Source organism: Gossypium hirsutum, chromosome A08 (assembly GCF_007990345.1).
Source record: "Gossypium hirsutum isolate 1008001.06 chromosome A08, Gossypium_hirsutum_v2.1, whole genome shotgun sequence".
NCBI classification, from domain to species: Eukaryota; Viridiplantae; Streptophyta; class Magnoliopsida; order Malvales; family Malvaceae; genus Gossypium; species Gossypium hirsutum.
Window position 1 is genome coordinate 44464268 of NC_053431.1, and position 7338 is coordinate 44471605.

Consider the following 7338-nt stretch of genomic DNA (forward strand, 5'->3'; position numbering starts at 1 on the left):
AGTGTTGGAGCGTTACGTGCCAGGTTCTATAACCGAGCTGCAGACAGAGCCTGCATATCACGACCATCGCTTGGCCCCTAAAAAAAGAGTTTTCCACCTTTTTTTAGATGTTCAAGGAATGTAAAACTGTATTTCGGTATTATAAGCCACTTTTCCAAATTAACGGCACATTCCTATACGAGATACAAACATAAGTTGTTGATAGCTATTACACAGGATGGTAAACAGAGAATCTTGCCAATAGCTTTTGCAATAACTCTCGAAGAATCCGGGGATGATTAGGATTTCTTCCTAACTAACTTGAGAAGGCATATAATGTTGTAGCCTGACATTTGCATCATCTTCAATAGAGGTACCGGAATCGTAACTGCATTCGATCAACGTTCAAGCCTATGGGATCATGTATACCATAGGTATTGTTTATGTCACATAAGGTCTAACTACATGGGCTGATACAAAAATGATACAGAGCGGTGACATTCATCAACATGGACACATTCGTGCAATAAATAATAAATGTTTGTGGCATGACCCAATATATTCAAAATCCATAGCTTAAAAACTTATGTACATGCATCCCAATTATAGTAAATAATAAATATATATTTTAAATAAGTGTACATTACGAATGTAGAAAAAATTAAACAACTTCGAAAAATTAGAAATAAACATAAGCAATGATATCTAGAATGTGTGCCACAATCGGGTGTGTGTTAGGTACGCCTAGGGTTCCATCACACTATTTAGGCTGGTGGTTCATTTGGGACTTAGACCTCATCTTTATGTGCACGTCAGGGTTGATCGATGACCTCATCTCCTTCCTTCGTGGATGACTATGACTGTGTCCTAGTCGCCCATATTGCACTCCACTGATTGAGTCGGCATATGAAAGGACAACCAAACTCGGAAGAATAACGATGTTGGGGGTGATTGTGACATTATCGACGATACCAAATGCGTTTGTGCAACTATCGTATAGGGCATATAATACAATACGGTAGGTTGCGATTGTACGAAATATAGCATTGGAGAAGGTGTCAGTGCATGGAATGATTGCTCATGTTATAGTGCTTATGAAAAAAATAAATAGATGATGGTTGTGTCGGTGTATGAATGATTGCACATGTTGTGATGCTTGTGTGAAATAAATTGGTGATGGATATGTCGGTGTAGGGAATGATTGCGCGTGCAGTGATACTTGTGTAAAATAAACTAGTGATTGCTGTGTTGTTGTAGGGAATGATTGCACATAATGTTGTGTTTGTGTAAAATAAACTAGTGTTATATGTGTTGATGCAGGGAACGATTATGTGTGTTGTGATGATGGTGTAATATAGAAAGTGTTTGTGACAGGAACAAATGAATTATACTGACCCAGAGGTTGCACCGTAATTGGGTCCTCGTGTGTATGTGGTGGAGATGCAGTTTCTTCCGCAACATCTCCTCTCGACCTGGGATTAATGGGTCATTGTCTTAGTCTCTTACAGCGACGTTGTGTCTACTTCTTTCTAAAGCCGGCAGTAGGTACAACTTCATGTGATACCTAAACTAGTCCATATAATCCAAAGATGTTGCCAACTCTGGCATGAGAAATGGTTCACGATAAGTAATCGTACTTGTATTCTTGTAGAATGTTGCCCAATATTCGTCGAGTCTCCCACGCATGTTGATCTTGTGTAAGTTTTCGAGCTCCTAAGGTTGCGACAGAATATGTTGCATACACTCAAACTGTCGCATCACTCAGTTGGATTTGTGCATCTCAACTGTTGTAAAGGTGATCAATGGTAGTTTCATGTGCCAGCTGCTGCGGTTGGCCAAAAATTCGTCCAGGATGCATTCTTGCATCCTCATATCCGCTTATGAATCCATACAAACTGCAATACAAATTTATAAATTTCAGCAAGTGCCAAATATTTAATTTCAAATGTTAGAGTAAAAAACCAATAAATTTGAAATTAATAAACTAACCTCATTTTCTGTTTGTTTATCTAAAGCTAGTTGGATGTCCTTGAGGTCAGTCGATATACTGCTATGTTTCGCGAGTTTGTTCTACCTGTTCAAAAAATATGTTATTTCAAAATTAAAACAATGAAAATTTTGGTACGATAACAATACTATCAAATGAAATTTACCATGATAAGAGTGGGAACTCGTAAAGGACTTGCACTTGGGGGCATAGAAATGGTAGTCGATACCATGCCTACGATTGAAGCAAGAACATGCAACCGCCTATTTTAGCTTTTTTTGGCATCGTCACTCAACATGTAATAGCCTAAATTTTAGCGATGTCGGAAATAGTGGTTCGAGACCACCAAATCCGAAAAATGAACTCGTAGATTATATTATTTAATATTTATGAGCCAAATGTAGCTTTTAAAAGATTTTTGAAATAGTAAATTGTGTTTTATAAAGATTTATTTGGTCAAGAAATTGAGAAAAAAAGTATCGAGATCTCGGTGTTATAAATCGAGCCATAAATATTTTTATAAATATTTACGGAGTGTCAATAAGGTAGTGTTAAAATTTCGTTAGAAAATTTTGACGTTTGGGTGATTAATTAAATAAAAAGAACTAAATTGAAAAAAGGTGTAAAAGTTGCTAGAAGGATTAAATAGCTCAATTGTCAAATGAGGAAGGACCTAAAGTACAAATAAGCCCAAAGGAGATATTTTGGGCGGCAATAGCTGAGAAAAATCAGGAAATGGGTGAAATAAGGGCAAAATTGGAAAATTGCCAAAATTATCTAAATAAAAATGGGACCAAATTGGAATATCTAGAATTCTCTTCATTTTCTCTTCATTTTTATCAGCTGAAAAATAGCCATGGAAGAGGGTTCAAGCTGGTTTTCATACTCTAGCTTCATTTAAGTTTAATTCTTGCATTCTCCTTGAAATTTTTAAGATTTTGGACTTTTACAATTGGTTCCAACTTACTATGTCATTAGTTTTTTATTCCATGGCTAATTTTTAAAGTTTCTATGGATGAGTGCTGAAAGTATATGATGAATAAATATAGAATTGAAGCTTTAATTTTGATAGATGATGATTTTATCAAGTAAAATTGATGAAAATTGGTTTTAGGACCTAATTATGAAAGAGTTTGGAATTAAGGTCTAGTGCTAAAGTTTTGATTTTCAGGGGTTATGAAGTAGTTTAAAATGATAGACTAAAGTATTAATTGAGAAAAATTAGCTCAATTGAGGGGTTAATTGAGTAAGGATTGAATTGTATGAACTGTGAAATTTGGGGTAAAAAGGAAATCAACATTTTGCATTAAAATTATTTTGGACAGCAGTAATAGTCTATATTTAAAAATCACCAAAAATTGTAGAAATCGAATGAGAGGATGAATAAAATATGAAATTAAAGCTTATTGAGTCTAGTTTCTTATTAAAAAATATGTAAGCAATGGAATTGCAAATCATGAGATATAATGAATTTTGTGAGACAAGGTCAGAATGATTTTGGGTTCCCCTGTTCTGACTTTGGAAAATCATCAAAAATTGAAAAAAATAATTAGGGGCTTAAATTTATATGTTTAGAATCCTGAATGAGTCTATTTTCAAGATAAACAAACGGGAACATTATTTGATTCCCGTACAAGGAGATAATTAATTTTTAGTGAAGAAGGGTCAGAACTATCAAATAGCAGAACAAGGGTGATTTTAAAGAATAAACTGTACTTATTGGCTAAACTAAAAATTCTGAAAATTTTATGGTAAGAATATATGTAAGTCTAGTTTCAGAAAAAATTAGCGGATCTTAATTTGGAGCTCCATAGCTCAAGTTAAAAATAATTTAGTGACTATGACACTGATGGACAACTTTGGAATATAAATATAAGTAAATAGTGAAATTATAGATAATGTTACTTATAAGCGTGTTATATACATTAAGGATGTGGAATGGAGAGGAGGAGAAGAAAAATATGTGAGTGACTTATGCATAAATTGATCACATGCTCGATTATATTTGGTAAACGTTAAACTTTGTTAAAATGAAAAAATGTTATAAATTCATGTTTGAATTAAATGTTATATATGTTAAAGAATAATTTGAATATTTGATATTTCCTAATAAATGAATATTCAATATTGCTTAGTAAATTTCAAGCGAAATATAAAAAAATATGTTATAAGTGGAACATGTGTGAAAGAATGTGGTAAGTATTTTCATGGTTATTATTGAGCTCATTCACATGAATCTGTCATTTGAAATTGTGATAGACAGGAAGAAATAGTGAATGACATGCTTATGTATGGTTATATGTATTTATCTGAAACACAAGAAAATGATGGTTATATATTTGATATATGGAGACATGGGACTATGATATATGAATATCAAATTTTTTTATAAGTTTTTTTTTGTTAATTATAGAATCGTGCAACTCAAGTGTACTATTTGTATAAAGATAGTATTTCAAATGATTTGATGAGTAAAGCTCCAATGTGAGATAGTCTGAAATCAAGACAAATTGTTATGAAAGTGTATTTAAAATACATAGATATGATTGTTATAAGTTATGTGAATAAATGTTGTGTAAAAGTATATGCATATGAGAAATTTAGTGAAAGTTGAACCCATACATGTTTCTTGATATTTATATGAATTATAATACTAATAACGTGATAAGAATAGGTATTAGGGCTCATGATCAATTCAAATAATTATGCTTTGCATAATTATGTTGAATATAGAGAAGCGGTAAGTTAATTACCATGTTATACGAATTTATTAAATATTACATGTTTACTTTGTTTTACTTTTTCCCCTAATTAATAATGTTCGGTAAGCTCCGGTAATGCCTCGTACCTTGTTCCGATGACGGATACGGGTAGGGGGTGTTACACAACATATTTCTCGGTACAATATTGCCAACATTGTCAATCCCTAACTAAGTCGTCCCGCTTCTCTCAAGTCGACTAATAGTAGTAGACAGAGTTGTAAACTGGCGTCCTCGAGTGTAATTGTACACTTGTCATAGGGAATATAGAATGTGTGCATCTCTAATCTCCATCTCTTTACCAAAGCAATGATGACTGGGGGATCCAATTTAGTCCCCCCAAGCATGCGAGCCGGGTCTAAAAAGCTTGCATCTCGCGAGAGTTCATGAATGACCTCTGGTGCATCTTCGTTTAAGTTATTTATGTATGTCTCCAAAATTTGATCTTCGACTTAAGTATATAAACATAAAAATCAATAATTTTAACAATAATTAACTATTTAAAATTAAATAATTTAATAATATTTTCTTAACATCATAATAATTAACAGATTAAAATTAAATTATTAAATAATTTTTTCTTACCATTTATAATTGAACGCTTGAGATGTGCTTGTCATTCAAATGAATAAACTGATATGCCATCGAATAAAATAAAATCAAAGGATTTAGACAATATTTTTAAAAAAAAAATTCTGGAATTGGGAATTTAGAATAATAAATCGAGAATTGACAATTGAGAATAACAAATTGAAAATTGAGAATCAAATTGTGAAAATTGAGAGTTGAATTGAAAAAGAAAAAGAGAATTAAAGGGTTTATATAGGAAAAAAACAACCGTTTGGATTTTCTACCCGTTAGAAAATGTTATTGTTGCACATAAAACGCATCCTACAGGGTGCATTTTCGCTGATCTGCTAAATAAAACACGCCACATATGTTGCGTTTTTAGGAAAGAGAAGAAAATGTATCCTATAAGACACACTATTCTTGATAGATCAGTGAAAACACATTTTATAGAGCATATTTTTTTTCTCTCTTCAAAAATAATATAAATCAATAAATTTTTAGAAAAAGGTATATATATATGTAAATTTTCCCATTAAACGAATAAATAGAATAAATATATTATTAAAAACTTATAAGATAAACGAAAGAGTAATGATACCAAAAAAAAGAAATTGTAAGACAATCAATAAATCCAGAAACCTTTTCAAGCTAAAAAAGTAAAGTTTCGTTGTCTCCCTATCCTATCTTAAGCTAAGTTTTTTGTTTTGAACTTACTCAAGCTATGTCTTCAATCTTCATAACTCAGCATTTTTATAACTCAAAAATACCTTCAATCAAACCCAAACACCTTTATAACTCAAAAATGGCTTCCACTGTCAATTTGTTGCCATCTAAATCCCCTTCGTACTCCATGGAAGACCCATCTACGAAAGCTACCAACGGTAAGGGAGCGTCGTACTAGTGTCATGGGTTGCGCATGGGAGCCCGCAACCATGACACATCTGTGCGATCCATCAAGAAGGAAGGAGGTCATTTGGCCCAATCGAACTGACCCGTTGCTTGAAGAGATTGAAGGCCCATCTACAAGTTAGACAAATATGGAAACATGATCTTGAAAGATATGATTTTATAATCTTAGAGATCTTAGATATGATATGTAATCTTATAAGATATTATTTTATAAGATTACATATCTTAGATAAGATAGGTAATCTTAGAAGATATGATTTTATATTCTTAGAGATTTGATTGTAGATACCCTTTAATCATAGCCGTTGATGTACTTGATTTTGTACCGTTGGATTTGGAGAGGCTCAACTATAAATAGAGGCCTCTTCCCTCATTGTAAAGCACTTGAGTTTTGAGCAATAAGAATTCTTGAGAGCATTCACTCAAAGTTCTCTCTCTCTTGTGTTCTTATTTTCCTTGGCTTGTTCTTGTCTTATTCTTCTTTCATCTTGTTTGGCTTTGAGTTGCTTTCGCTTGAGTTGTGTTTTGGGAAGAATTCTATTGAATCCTTCTTTTGTGGGAGTTAGGCTGACTTAGGTATTTTTAGAGTAAGAAACTGCCTAAGGCCGCACGGATTGTGAGGCAAGAATCCTAAGTCCGTGACAGTTGGTACCAGAGCCGGTTCGAAAGCACTTTTGAGATATGTCGAAAGAAGTTGTTGATCAGAATGAGCCAATGGAGACCCGTGGGAGGGCTAGAAAGGCTAGTCGATCGAGGGATATGCTGTGGAGCTTGGAAATTCGAGTGGTTAATCTCGAGGAGTCCGTTGGTGACATGAAGGAGACACTCGAAGTGGTCCTGACCCGTATGGAGGAACTGAGGGAAGATAGCAAGGAGTTTGTGTTGGACTCCCTCAGATCCACTTCAGACAAATTGACAGGAAGGGACGAAGCTCTTGAGGCCCTGCTGACTGCCATGAAGGAAGAGATTGCTGAGCTTAAGGGGGAGCTCAGAATCTGTAAGGCTGCCCTGGAAAGTGGGATGTTGGCTTCGGGACCGAAGCAACGTCATGTGGATGTTCCACAACCCGAGAAGTTCAAGGGGATTAGGTCCGCAAGAGAAGTGGACAACTTCCTGTGGGAATTGAAGCAATAT